At 38.7% G+C, this 15,047-nt stretch overlaps 1 pseudogene; it reads left to right on the plus strand.

Moving 5' to 3' along the window:
* Positions 1-14,485, plus strand: part of LOC149155408 (uncharacterized) — a 161,305-nt pseudogene extending 146,820 nt beyond the window's left edge.
* The last annotated feature ends 562 nt before the right edge of the window (positions 14,486-15,047 follow it).

The following is a 15,047-nucleotide window of genomic DNA, read 5'->3' on the forward strand; positions in this document are numbered from 1 at the left end:
GCAGTGCCCAAAAATGTCTATAACAATACTACGCATGCAAGTGAATTGATGTTTAAAGGAAGAAAGACTAGATCTACGTGGAGTGGAAAGAGATTCAGAATAGACTGTGATAATTTCATTGAAACTATTTATAGTCCATTATTGGGTGAATCAGAAAGCAAAGAAGAAAGGAGAAACCCTAGCATGCCTAGAGCTGCATCTAAATCTAATAATGAAGGAACTTATGGGATTCCCCATCCAACCACTCCACCTCCACCTCATACACCTACACCTCAACTTCCCCCATTTAATATGGCTAATGCAGTAAAGATGCATGTTTTTAACGGTCAAGGATCAGAGGATCCTGACCAATTTTGGTTTGTCGCAAAAGATGTATGGAAAGCGCAAGAGATCAATTATGAAGATATGAAGAAATCTTAGATTGTCACAGCACTGTAGGACAAAGCATTGTCATGGTATATTAAGTACAGAACAACAAACCCAGGTGCTTCACTAGCTGATACAAAGAAAGCACTGAACGTAGATTTCAAGAAACCAAAGTCACAGTTGCAGTGCATTATAGATATAAAAGAGATTAAACAAGCAGTCAATGCAGTCGCCTTGGAATTAGATCAAAGATTTAAAAAAATAATGGGACAAGTAAACCTTCAGATCTTTGATGAGTAGCGTAAAGAGTGGTATATAGCTACACTATTACTACATCTCAGATTACCGCTATTACAAAAGATCGCATCACAAGCTGAGGCATTAGAAATTCAGATGAAGCTAGAAGCATTGCTAGTACTGCATACTCATGTAGGATTTCAGTAAATACAAACCTTGTTAGTGAGCTTACATATGGAGATACAATATTTGAAGAAGCGCAACTAAGATCTGCCTGATATACGCTCAGAATTTTGGTGCATAAAGTGTAAAGCGAAAGGTCACTATAACGACCAGTGTCTTGTCTATCGTGATTATTTGGCTTCTAGAGGTCCTAATCCTTTGAAGCCGGAACCTAGTGCTAGACCAAGTACTGGATCGAGTGTCTGGTGTAGTATTTTCCAAATTGTAGGCTAGCACCCGACTGACCATTGTTATTTGTTATAGAAATATGTACAGTTGCCAAAGTAGTTATTTTGTAACTTCTACCAGTCAGTAGGACATGATGAAAAAAAATGTCGTAGCTATGATTTGACGATAGATCAAACTACGACATATAAAATGCAAGTTGAAGGCCACACAAAGGAAGATTATGGTTCACTTGCAGCCCGCGAAGGATTTTAGAGTCGAGGATGCAGTCGAGGAGGGGGTGTTGGATGAGGTCGAGGTCAGATTATACTACGGAGAAGCTGGACATTTTGTGTGTGATTGTTAGAGCCCCACTACCCCTTCCTGTAAGTATTGTAGATAGTTCGACAATGTAATAGAGGATTATTCTATTTTTATGGAGAAAAGTTAGGAAGAGAAGAATTAGAAGCCTATGCAAAACTTGCAAATGATGAGGGACGAACCACACAAAGCTAATCCAAGTGTTAACATAGTGACACAAAGTGGTGCGCCTACAGGAGGAGATAAACAGAGGGAAAAAAGCCTATGGCAGATACATGATTCAGGAAGGCTAGAAAAAAGAGTATTGGGTTCAATATGCAGAGGGAGAAATAAATATTCATGGAATCGAAGAAGAGTTTCATGGACCCAGGAGCTTCGACATCGAAGATGCAGATGCAACTAGTACCATGGAAGAATAATCCTGAAGTGGTTACTATGACGAAGAACCCTGATCCAACCATTTTGATGTCCTTCCTGCATACATATATTAATTTTCTAAGCGATCAAAAAGTATTGGAAGGATTGCAAGAACTAATTGACAATTGTGTTGGTAAAGAGAAGCCATAGCCTAAATAACGCGTAGTAAACAAAGTATATAGAAATAAGAAAAGAATCAACCGATAGATTTGATTAACTACACAGATCGGTAAATTTGAAATGGAGCAAGTAATTCTAGACTTGGGACTAGATAAAAATGTATTTCAGAAGCTGGCCTGGGAGCAAATGGAGCAACCAAAGCTACAATGGTCACCGATTCAATTGTGCATGGAAAATCAATAGAAAATCATCCTCATGGGTCGATTTCATGGCATTGTTGTGGACATCGAAGGAGTAAGTGTGCTAGCAGACTTTGAAGTCATTGAGATTGTGGATGACAACAATTCCTATCTCACTTTACTTCAAATCAATTGGGCTTTTGATATGGATGCTATAATCAATATGAAATGAATAAGTATGGTATTCGAGAAGAATGGTACCAGGGTCATTGTTTCTTTGGACCCCTCTCAAGGAGCACCATATACAGAACTTGTCCATGAAGAATATGGTGATGAATATATTGAAAAAATCTATAAGTTAACAGTGCAAGATGAGGATTGGATCAACCCCATTGCAGATGGGAGGATAAGCTGGGAAAAGGAGAGTTCATGTGTCTCGAACTCTGATGAGGATTTGGAGAACTAATAGAACCAGTTACATAAAGTTTCTACTATGCGTTGTAACATACTTACAAAATATCTTCGTTGAATCTCAACAAAGGTACGTAATTTACATTACTATGATGGGATAGGTGATGTCAGCTTATTTCCTGATGAGTTTGAAAGGGATGTAGAAGAATAATAGTGATTCTAGGCCTTGGATATAGCTTTGAGGTTAACATGTGCTATGGTGATGAACGCATAAATACAATATAGGAGATTGGAAAGAGTATCATCGATTGATGAGGTTTAGATTTGGTCATGTAAACACAAAGCTCGTAGAGAAGTATAATGGTAAGGATGATCCCTGAGAACATTTGTCTCACTGTACTACAACATGGGGCAAAGAACCTCAACCAGAATGGGTACACATATTTGTCAACACTTTGGATATGATACCAATGAATTGGTATCTCAAAACAGAGATGCACCGTGGCACCGCTGACTGGTATGATCTGAAGGAAATCTTCATATTGACCTTTAGCTTTGAAGATGGTTTTCAGTGTATCGATGATGCCCTTGAGGAAATAAAAGAAGGAATTTTCCAGACACCAAATGAGCTAATGACTTGGGTACAACTTGATTAGAACATGCAGTTGCAACATGCAATAGAATTTCATAATATGACCGTGGAAGGAGGAGCTTGAGAAGATAGTCGTAGCTAGAATAATTGAACCTATGGATTAATCCGAATGGATGAGCCTTATGGTAGTGCAAGAGAAAAATACTAAGGGTGACATAAGGATTTGTGTCAATTTAAGAAAGTTGAGTGACAGATGAGCACATGACCCGTTCCCAACATCGCTCATTGATGAAGATTGGATAATGTGGGAGGACAGGAGGCCTACTCCTTTACAGATGGTTTTTCAAGGTACCATCATATTAGATCACGCTGAAATATAGGAGTAAGACCACTTTTTCTACTGAATGGGGATCGTTTCAGTATACAGTCATGCTGTTTAGGTTGAAGAATGCCCCTGTGATATTCTCCAGAGCTGTCATCACAGCGTTTAAATAATACATCCACAAATTTATGGAGGTTTACTTTGATTACTAGACAATGTTTGGATTTTTAAAGAAGCACATTTCGAGCCTGCACTTGATGTTGGATACCTACAAGAAATATCAAATCTTGCTGAACCTGAAAAGGTGTATTTTTTGTGTTCCATATGGAATATCACTTGGACATGTTGTTTGCAAGCAGGGGTTGATGGTGGACCCTGCAAATTTTTTTTTTATTATCAATCTGGATCCGTCGAATAATGTGATGTAGCTACACATGACTCTAGGGCATAGTGGTTATTATCAGAAGTTCATCAAGGCCTACGTGCAGATCACTATGCCAATGGAAAAATTACTGAAGGAAGATGTCACCTTTTGTTGGGATGATGAATGTCAAAATAGCCTTGACATCTTAAAAGAAAACAAGGTCACTCTATCGATCCTAGTGTTTCCAAATTGGAAGAAGGAGTTCCACGTTCATGTAGATGTGTTGTGCATAGAGTTGGGTGTTGTCTTAACGTAGCCAGGAGAAGGCGATCTTGATCATCCCATCGCATTTGCAAGTCGAAAATTATCTACGTTAGAAAGGAATTATTCCACAATAGAATGAGAGGGCTTGGATATGGTGTACTCACTCCAGAAATTTAGGCATTACTTATTAGGTGCACACTTCAAGATGTTTACGAACCATTCTTCAGTGAAGTAATTGGTGAACAAGCCTTTTTGGGGGGGAATATCTATAGGTGGCTATTGTTGTTCCAAGAGTATGAGTTTGATGTAATAGTCAAGCCAAGATGATTGAATGTTGGACTGGGTCATCTGTCCAGAATTGAGACTGGTGAAGAACCATAAAACATTGAAGAGTGATCATTCAATGCACAGCTCATTGCAGTAAGGGTTGATGATGATCATTTTGCCGATATCATTTATTTCTTGTCTATCGGATTAGCCCTTGTGGAATATACAACCTAATAGAAGAAATAAATTGTAATTAGAGTTGTGGATTTTTCTCTGATTGTCAGAAATTTGTATAAAATGGGCCCGGACAAGATATTTCTCATATATGCCCTTGAGCACGAATGACACGGTATTTTGGCAGAAGCGCATAGTGCTGTCATAGGAGGACACTATGTAGGGAAATCCGCCGTGTAGAAGAGTTTAAGGGGGGGACTATGGTGGCCCATGGTGGACAAGGATTCCAAAGAATATTGTAGTGCTTGCGATGTATGACAGAGGACCAGAAGAGCATCAAGAAGGGATGAATTTCCATTGAATTCACAGGTCACATTGCAAACTTTTGGTAAGTGGGTGATTGACTTTGTTGGTCTGGTCAATCTACCGAGAAAGAAGACTAGTTCATGATACATATTATTACCACGATGGATTATTTGACCAGGTGAGCTAAAGCACAACCAGTAAAGGATTGCAGTGGAGACACTGCTATGCAATTCATCTTTGAATATATCTTGTCGAGATTTGGGTGTTCAAAGATCTTGATGAGTGACCTAGGATCGCACTTCCTAAACAGCACTATTGAATCATTGATGGAAGAATTTCAGGCACATCATCAGAAGAGCGTGCGTTATCATCCTCAAGTGAATGACATGATTGAGGCTTCAAAAAAAATTTAGAGAATGCTTTGACTAATGTATGCAACTTCAATAGAAACAATTGGGATGCATGCATACGAGTAGTTTTATGGGCATACAGGACTACCTACAAGAAGTTGAAGGGACAAACTCCATTGAGATTGGTTTATGGACAGCAAGCCATAATGTCTATGTAATAAATAGTACCGAGTCTTAGAATCGCCATAGTCACGCAAATGGTAGATAGCAACAATATGAAGGAGATATTCGAACAATTGCTCGCACTCGACGAAGATCGCTTTATTGTAGGATTTCGATAACAAGTGCAGAAAGCCAAGGAAAAGGTCTAGCACGATTGACATATTAAGCAGAAAAAATTCAAGAATAGATACTTGGTTATGTTGTATGATAGTAAGTTTGCAAGGTTCCTAGGAAAATTCAAAATGCATTGGCTAGGACCATACATTGTCAAAGATATCTCAGACAGTGGCGCAGTTCAACTCAAGAAGTTGAATGGAGAATTATTTCTAGGCGAGTAAATTCTAGTAGGTTGAAAATATATAGGGGCAATTTCATCCCTGGGACTGCACAATGACTATATGAATGGAAAAAAGTCTTAATGCTACAGGTAGTTGGAAGGAAGCACGAGACTTTAAACTACTCTACTAAAGACGGACTTCATCAAGGAGGAAGTGTTGCACAGTATTCAAGAGGATGGTGCAGATGGAGGAAGTTGTGACAAAGAAGGAGTAACCATGCTGCAGGGAAGGGTCTGACATAGCTCATCCATAATATGATTGTTGGGGTTGCTACAGTTGATTTGACAAGAAAATTTCTATTAAAAGGAGCTGGGGGTGTTATCTCAAAATCGGTTCCTGATAGGTTGCTAATCAAGTAGACCTTAAGTAACTATTTCAAACCTACTTTTGGCTGAGGCTTAGCCTCTTCAACCTGAGAGGACTCTCTCAAAGGATTAATGATTTTTGATTGCGAGTAAGATGGCTAACTCTTATGAAACCAATGTAAAAATGTGAGTGGTGGAAACACAATTAGAAAGTATCCATTGGGCCTATGGAGTCTGATATGCTTCAGTATTGACAGTAAGGTTAGCTCTACATAGAAGTCAGGGCATAAGAATTCAACATATGGAGAATGTATCAGAAAACATAGGACCACACAATTTATAAATGTGTAAAGGAAGTTAGAGCACTATCAGAGATTTCTAAGTAATCACACATTCATACCACTGTAAATAAAGAGAGAAGAACAACACAAGACATTCAAAGCATCGAATTCCTTCTGATTCCTGAGAAGCAGAGCCAAAGTACTATATTACTAAAAAAAAATAGAGTCTTTACATAAAGCCAAATATGAGATCTTTTCTGAATAATTTTCCAACCCTAGTTACATTGCTCTCTCTCCTATATATAGAATTCTTTACATAGCTGAGATTCCTCCTCCAGCATGAGGGGAACTCAAATTCTGCTTGCTATGACACCTACTCAAACTTTAACTAACTATTAAATGCAACAAACTTCTAACTGGAAGTTTTAGAGACCTAAGACAATTAGGAGTCTAACTCCACATCATGCTGGTAATAGCATTTATTACAATCAAAACTCATTCTCTGACAAGTGGTCTCCTTTAGTTTAACTTTGGTGGATGTTTGAAACTGCTTGCTGGCCTCAATGTCTCATCTCTTAACTACTCCTGGAAAGTAGGAAACTGCCCCAATTTTTCTGCTTTTGGTCTCCACAAGGATATTCGAAATCAATTATCCTTGTTGTTCTTCTTTGATTACAAAACAATTTATTGGATTGCCATGTTTTCATGTACTGTAGACCTGGCCCATGTATACGTGTGAAGACAAAAACTCCTATGTTTCTTGAAGTGTCATGAACAAAACTAGCTATGAGTAATGACCATTTTTATAACACATAGCTTGAAAGTTCATATATGTCCTTTCTCTACTTGCTTTGCCATTGTTGGATGTTCACACTTTGTTAATGATCCTCTTCATAAACTTCTTTTCAAAAATATTTACCCTTTGTCACTCGCAATTGGTCAACAGAATTTATAACATGCAGTTTCAGCAGTTTCGTAGCATTTCGTAGCCCGCTACGAAACTGTTGTGTAATCACAAAAACACAGTTTTAATGCCAAAATTCGACTGTCTTAATCTTCTTTATCTTGGAATGTCCTTTTCATCTATCCTAAAGTTATCCAAAACTAAATGCAGAGGCATCATTCTTCAAGGAAAAATTCAAAAAGGTAAATCATCAAAATTTAAGGATTTAACCTTACTTACTGCGTGATTTTCCTTAGCTAAGGAAATCCTTCCCGCTGGCTTAGTTGTATCTTCAAGTCCTCTATTTGCCTCTTCATGACTCTAATCCCAGCTCTCAGTCTTGTATTGAACTTTCTGATGTATTTGGCTTCCTTTATTTCAGGGACTGACCAAGTGTAGTAAGGATAACTGATTTTTGACAAATTTGACAGCTAGATAAGATTTTCTTCGGATCTGCACGAATCCCCGATTTCATAGTGTAGCCAGTGCAAAATCTAGGTTTTGCGCTACAAAATCACCTAGACTAGGTTTTTGCGCTACGAAATCACCTAGACAGTTTCGTAGCGCATAAGAACTTTGAAACAAGTTTTGACATATGATGTTCATGTGAGATATGGGACCAATGATGAACCAAAGCAGAGAATTGACCCCTTTTGTCATACCAACAAGACTCTTAACAAGACCCTATTTAAACTCTTAGACTCTAAAACAAGATGAGAAGACCAGACCAAAACTAATAGCAACCTTTTGACAATATTTAAAAAATTGATGTTTGGAATTTCTAAGTGATAACAAGGGAGATGCATTTAATGGGCATATCTAGGCAAATATGCTACAAAATTCACATTTATGAGGTGGATCTGAAGGATATAATGGAGTTTGAAATTCAAAAATGTTATAAATATGGCAACCCACTCCACATTTGAACACTTTACTCACTAATATTTTGACTAGTGATTTTTCGCTTAAGTGTGAGCTGAATGTTCTCTTGCAAGGCGGGTAAGAATTGGTAGGAGATTGAACAAGAATTTCTTAGATGAGTGCTAGGATTCCTCATGATTTATACAGTGCTAGTGCATGTAATCGAGTTGAGGTCCCCAAGGAAGCAAACTACATGATCCTCTAGTTAGGAAATCGCCAAGAAAAATCACTAAGGAGAAGAGAACTAAGGAGAGGTCCGACAAGGAGAAGCAGTGAATGCAACCCCAAGATTCATATATGGAAGAAGTGGTCAAAAGAGTAGAATATATCAATGCAGAAGACGTGGAACTGATCTCTAGGTTGCCACCCTATATGCTGACTGAAATTCAACCTCAAAGGTTACCACAGACCCAGATGCTATCAAGTTCTAAGTATTTACACCATTGTTACCAAATGAGGTGTAGATTGAGGGAGATTTCTTGGCAAAGGTGCCACAATTATGCATGGAGGATTGGGATCTTAACGATCGGAGAAAGTATCCCCAGTTCAATCCTAGCAAGTACCTAAAATCAGTTTACTATGAAGAAGTTGGAGTAACAAGTGTCGAATTGATGATGTGGGCAGCAGGAATTTAGTGCACTGGGCTCTTGAATATGCTACATATTTCACACTTCAGGTGCAGTAATATCAACACAATCTTTGTGTGCCAGCCATTACCATTGGTGCATGATGGATGTCTATGGTTGGGGATGAAAATCCCCATTGATGATATGCTGATTAGAATAATAACTATGCTTCCCTACAAAGGAGAAAACCCCGCCGATGCATTTGTCGAAAAATCGCAGGAGAAAATGTTGGCCGAGACGATGAAGAAGGATTATGATCCGATCACAAACTCTCGTGGATTTCTCATCATATCCATTAATGATCAGGTTGTGTGATTTTTCACGCACATCTTGGCCAGGAAAATAATGAGGAAGTGTCAAGTGGAAAAGGTACCCACATTGGTCGTATCATTGGCTGAGCAATGTAGCAAGGGAGTTCAGTTTAACTTGGCAGAATATTTGTGCCAAGAATTTTTGGATGACTGTTGGGAGGAACAATATGAGAGAAAGCAATTCCACTATGTTTGGTTATTTCTCTTGATAGCATTGATATCATGGCGAACACCAGAGGAGTCATATTTCCCTACTGTGGACCCTGACATCTATGAGGCTATGAGATATGCCTTGTTGTGGGCTTCCAAGGAGATGAACCGTGTTACATAGAAAAAATTGTTCTAGGTCTTGTTTGAAATGGATTTATGCACCATGATCAACTAGACGCTAAAGATGTCACCTATTTTATTCGAACAATATAGAGAGATTGTAGACTTCAAGGAAGACTTTCACCATGTACACATCTGCGCCAAGAAGGTACTAAAGGAGGTATGGTAAGAGTTTCCATACTTGAGCGCAAAACAACTGAGTGATATTATTCATTCAACTATTATTATTTATACATATACAAAAACGGATCAGTTCATCTTCTAGATGACTGTCCGACTTCACCTCATCCGTTTCGGATTAGGTGTCAACATTCCCCCCCTTAATCTGAAGGGATGTTGGTGAGTCCAAGCATCGTTTTGAATCTTTCAAGCTTTTCTCTCCCAAGCGCTTTGGTGAAGATGTCTGCAATTTGCTCGTTTGTGGAACAATGACGGAGATGGATTGTTTTGGCCTCAACATGATGTTGGATCAGATGATATTTAGTATCGATGTGCTTAGTACGATCATGGAACTTTGGATTCTTGGCCAACTTTATTGCAGATGTGTTATCAATCATGAGTGGGGTAGATTGTATTTGTTTTACTTGCAAATCTTCAAGAATTTTCCTGAGCCACACAATTTCTTTCGTTGCTTCAGCTGCTGCCACGTATTCTGCTTCTGTTGTGGAATCTGCTGGTACTGATTGTTTGCGTGATCTCCAGGAGACAGCTCCTGATCCAAGACTCATAGCATATCCTGAAGTAGATACCCCAGTTTCTTTGTCTCCATCGAAGTCTGAATCAGAGTATCCAATCAAGTTGAAGTCGTCCACCTGTGTATACTTGATTCCAAGGTCTTGAGTTCCCTTCAAGTACCTTAGAACTCTTTTTGCAGCAGACCAATGTCCCTCACAAGGCTTTTGCATAAACCTGGAGAGGATTCCAATAGCAAATGAAATGTCTGGTCTGGTAGTAGTTAGGTAGATGAGACTTCCTACAAGCTGTCTATACTTTGTTGCATCCTCAAATTCTTTTCCTTCAGTAGATGTGAGCTTCAAGTTTTGTTCCATTGGAGTAGAAAGGGGATTGCACTCTGTCATACCAAATCTGTATAACAAATCTCCAATGTATTTCTTTTGAGAAAGAAATATGGACTTTGGATGTTGGGTTACTTCAATGCCAAGATAGTAATGAACATAGCCCAAATCAGTCATTTCAAAAAAATTTCCTAATTCTTTCTTTATGGATGCAATATAGCTTTCATTGTTCCCTGTCATTAAAAGATCATCTACATATACCACAAGATATACAACTGTTTTGCCAACTTTCTTGACAAATAAAGTTGCATCATCAAGATCAAAATGTTTGAAGTTGAGTTTCAGAAGATGCTCAGTTAGTTTTTCATACCAGGCTCGTGGTGCTTGTTTGAGGCCATACAAGGACTTCACAAGTTTGCATACTTTGTGTTCATGTCCTTTCACAGCAAATCCTTCAGGCTGGGACATAAAAACATTCTCTTTTAGATCTCCATTCAAGAATGCAGTTTTTACATCCATTTGATGGACTTTCCAACCATTCTGAGCAGCTAGTGCAAAGAGTGTCCGGATGGTGGCCCATTTTGCTATGGGAGCAAAAGTTTCCTCATAATCGACCCCTTCCTTCTATGCAAAACCTTTTGCCACAAGCTTAGCTTTGTGCTTGTCAAGTGAGCCATCAGCTTTGTACTTGTTCTTGTAGACCCACTTGCAGCCAATTGGTTTGGTTCCAAATGGAGGATCAACCAGCTTCCAAGTGCCATTCTTTATGAGGGCATCATACTCCTTCTGCATCGCTTCTTTCCATTCATCATGAGAAGCAGCTTCTTGGAAGGAAGTTGGTTCAAAATCTGTAGACAAGTTCAATTCACAATCATAAGTAACATCCATATCAACAGGTGAATTAGAGTTATCTACATCACCTCCATCTTGTCGGTTTGAATTTCTGGTTCCTGTTTTTCCAATTTCATCAGGATGAACACTTTCAAGTGTCTTTGTCAGCCACTTTGGAGGACCTTTTTGAGATGGTCCAGGCTGTTCTGTTGATGGAGTTGGGTCTGAATCAAGATTGAGTCTCCCAATTCTATCAATTACATCACTTAAAGCATCATCCGTTGTTGGAGTGTCATGTAGGGGAGATTGTTCTTCAGAAGAAGATTCCACATGTTGATCTAGTATAGGAATCCCCCCTTCAAGATGTGGAATCTGATTATCAAACTCTTGAAATGATTTTGGTTTTGTGAATCTATCCAAGCGATCAAGTTGCCGCTCAACAGCACTGTCAGATTTGGATGATTCAAGAAAAATGACATCTCTAGATAAAACAAACTTTTTATTTACTTCATCATAAAGGTGGTATGCTTTAGATGTGTTTGAATACCCCAGGAAGATACACTTACGTCTTCTAGCACCAAGTTTGTTTCTATGTACCTTTGGTATTAAAGCATAACAGGTGGAACCAAATATCCTGAGATGTTTTACCGAAGGAACATGTCCATACCACAATTCATAAGCAGTCTTGTTTCTTATAGCACTAGATGGACATCTATTATTTATATATGCAGCACATAGAACAGCATCAGCCCAAAACATTGTCTTTACATTTTTGAAGAAAAGCATGGATCGTACCATATTCAAAATTGTTCTGTTCATTCTTTCAGCTACACCATTCTGTTGAGGATTATAAGGCACAGTTGTTTGATGTTTAATCCCATGTTGGCGAAGATAGTGTTCAAATTCATTTGATGTATATTCTTTTCCATTATCAGTGCGAATAGACCCAATATGAGATTGTGCATCATTTTCAATCCACTTATGAAAATTCTTGAATGTTTGAAAAGCATTAGATTTGTTCTTCAAAAAATAAACCCAACACATTCTGGTGTAATCATCAATAAATGTCATGATATACTTATTTCCATTTGCAGAAGGAACAGGCATTGGACCACATAAATCTGAATGAATAAGTTCAAGCTTCCTATGTGCTCTTGAATGTGAATCATGAAAAGACTGTTTGCTATGCTTTCCTAGAATGCAAGCATCACATTGTTTATGTTTTCTAGGAATTGTAGGCAAACCAGCAACACCATTTTTCTTCAACAAGCGGAGACTATCATAGTTTAGATGTCCAAATCTAGCATGCCATAATAAACTTGATGGAAGTGTACCTTCATCATGATGAGAAATATATGAAAAATGCTGTGCATGAGCAGAGGTTCCTTGTAGTTTAAGAAGTCTTTCTTCTTCTATACCCCTCATGACAAGTGAATGGTCAGATGCCTTTCTTACTTCAAGCTTTCCATCAAACATATGAATGGAGTGACCTTGCTGGCGGATGCGGACCAGGGACAACAAGTTTCTCTTGAGCTGTGGGAGATATAGAACATGATCCAGAAGAAAGTCTGGAAGACCAGGCAGTTTAAGCCTGACTGTGCCAAGCCCTGATGGCTTGATTTTTGACTGATCTGCAAAGTATACTGCTCCATCAACATTATCAGTGAAATCTTCAAAAAAATATTTCCTATGAGTCATATGACAGGTTGCTCCTGAATCAAGCAACCAGTAATTTTTCGAAGAAGTAAGTGAAGCATTAAACAGATCTTCATTTACTCCAATGTTACATTGTGCCTCAATATAGTGAGCGGATTCAGGTGCTTTACCTTTATCTGAGTCATCAGTTTTACCTTTATGCTGATTTCTTCTCTGCTCAATCTTTTCCCATGGTAGCTTGCATGTAGAAGCATCATGAGATCCTTTTTGTTTGTAGTGAATGCAATGTAAGTCTGCCTTTTCTTCTTGAGGGTGTCTGCCCCCCCTGCCTCTGAAGTATCTTCTTCTTTCTCTTGAATGCATACTGTAACAAAATATCTCTGCCAAAAAAAACACTTCTATTGAGAGAGAAAAAAATCCTTATATGATATCCTTATGCATTTTCCATATATATATATCACTGCTCATATATATATCACTGTTCAACAAAACTAGGGTGCTCACTGCTTACATATATCAATACCTCAACAAAAAAAATAGCACTCACATATATATGACTGCTTACATATATCACTGCTGAACAAAAAGGGCGCTCACTGCTTACATATATCAAACAAAAAAGGCGCTCATATACATATCATTTCTCACGTATATATCAATGTATATCACTGTTCAACAAAGGCGCTCATATGAAAACATATGTATATCACTGTTTAAAAAACTCGGGAAAGCTGATATGGAAGACCAATACCATTGTTTTGAAAAGGAGGGCGCTCAATACCACTGTTATGAAAACGCTGTTATGAAAGATCAATACCACTGTTATGAAAACGCTGACATGGAAGACCAATACCACTGTTATGAAAACGCTGACATGGAAGACCAATACCACTGTTATGAAAATGCTGTATTAGAAACGCACAGTCATCATACATCAACGCAGTCTTAGCTTGTATTAATACACCATTACAATACGCATCCAGCATTTAAAAAACGCAGTGTTAGCTTGCCATTAAAATACGCATCCAGAATTTAAAAACGCAGTCTCCACAGCGTTTAATAAAGGCGCAGTCACAGTTCTATATACCACAGTGTTTAATAAAGGGCGCAGTCACCAGCACCATATACCATGGTCTTCAATACGTTTAAACGCAGGCTTCAATACGTTTAAAGGCGTAGCTCTCAATACATTAAAAGGCAGGTCTTCAATACGTTAACAGGCAGCTCTCAATACATTAAAATGCAGGTCTTCAATACGTTAACAGGCAGTTCTCAATACATTGAAATGCAGGTCTTCAATATGTTAACAGGCAGCTCTCAATACATTAAAATGCAGGTAATAAAACGATACCGTTCTCTTCCTTGATAGTATTGGTAACCGGGCGGAGACCTTCGTTCTCTTCCACGACTTCCACATACAGCAACGGACCTCAACGCAGCGTTATGAGCAATTAGTGTTTCAAAAAAAGACCAGCGGAAAGGGAGGGCGTATGCAGCGATGTCAGAAGGGATGTCAGGCTATTCAGAATAGCAGAGAGCGTATGCAGCGCTGGTGCGCCAGGGAGCAGAGGTTTCATGAGGCAGCAGAGGAGTTACGCTATTTCTGGAACCTGGGACCTGTGCTCTGATACCATGTCAGGCCAGGTTAGCTCAGAAATTAATGAGCGCAAAACAACTGAGTGATATTATTCATTCAACTATTATTATTTATACATATACAAAAACGGATCAGTTCATCTTCTAGATGACTGTCCGGCTTCACCTCATCCGTTTCGGATTAGGTGTCAACAGTCACTGATGATGACATCACCTAAGTGGTCAGAAATTGGCCACGTGATTGGAAAAATCCACCCATGGAAGGCACAGAGACAGAACAAGACACCAGCTGAACAACGAAATATATTTCAAGTGCACAGACCAAGAAGCAGCCAACCAAGAAGGACGAAAAGAAGGTGTCTAAGAAAGTCACAATCAAGCTAGAGAAGGACACTGTGCAAAAGAGAGACAGCACGAATAAGCGCAATAGGAACCTCCCACTGAAGGCATTGATCAGTGTGGTGAAGGTCCTTTTGTTGACACTAAGGATGTCGATTCTCCATTCATAGTTAAAAAGTGGAAACCAAGTGCAGGAGGTACGCAAAACAAGCACAAATCATACAAATCCACTAGTGAAAAATCGATGGTCCTCAC

This window comes from Pinus tabuliformis, chromosome 9 (assembly GCF_031772625.1).
Source record: "Pinus tabuliformis cultivar Carrire ecotype Pingquan chromosome 9, CPIR1, whole genome shotgun sequence".
In the NCBI taxonomy this organism is placed as follows: domain Eukaryota; kingdom Viridiplantae; phylum Streptophyta; class Pinopsida; order Pinales; family Pinaceae; genus Pinus; species Pinus tabuliformis.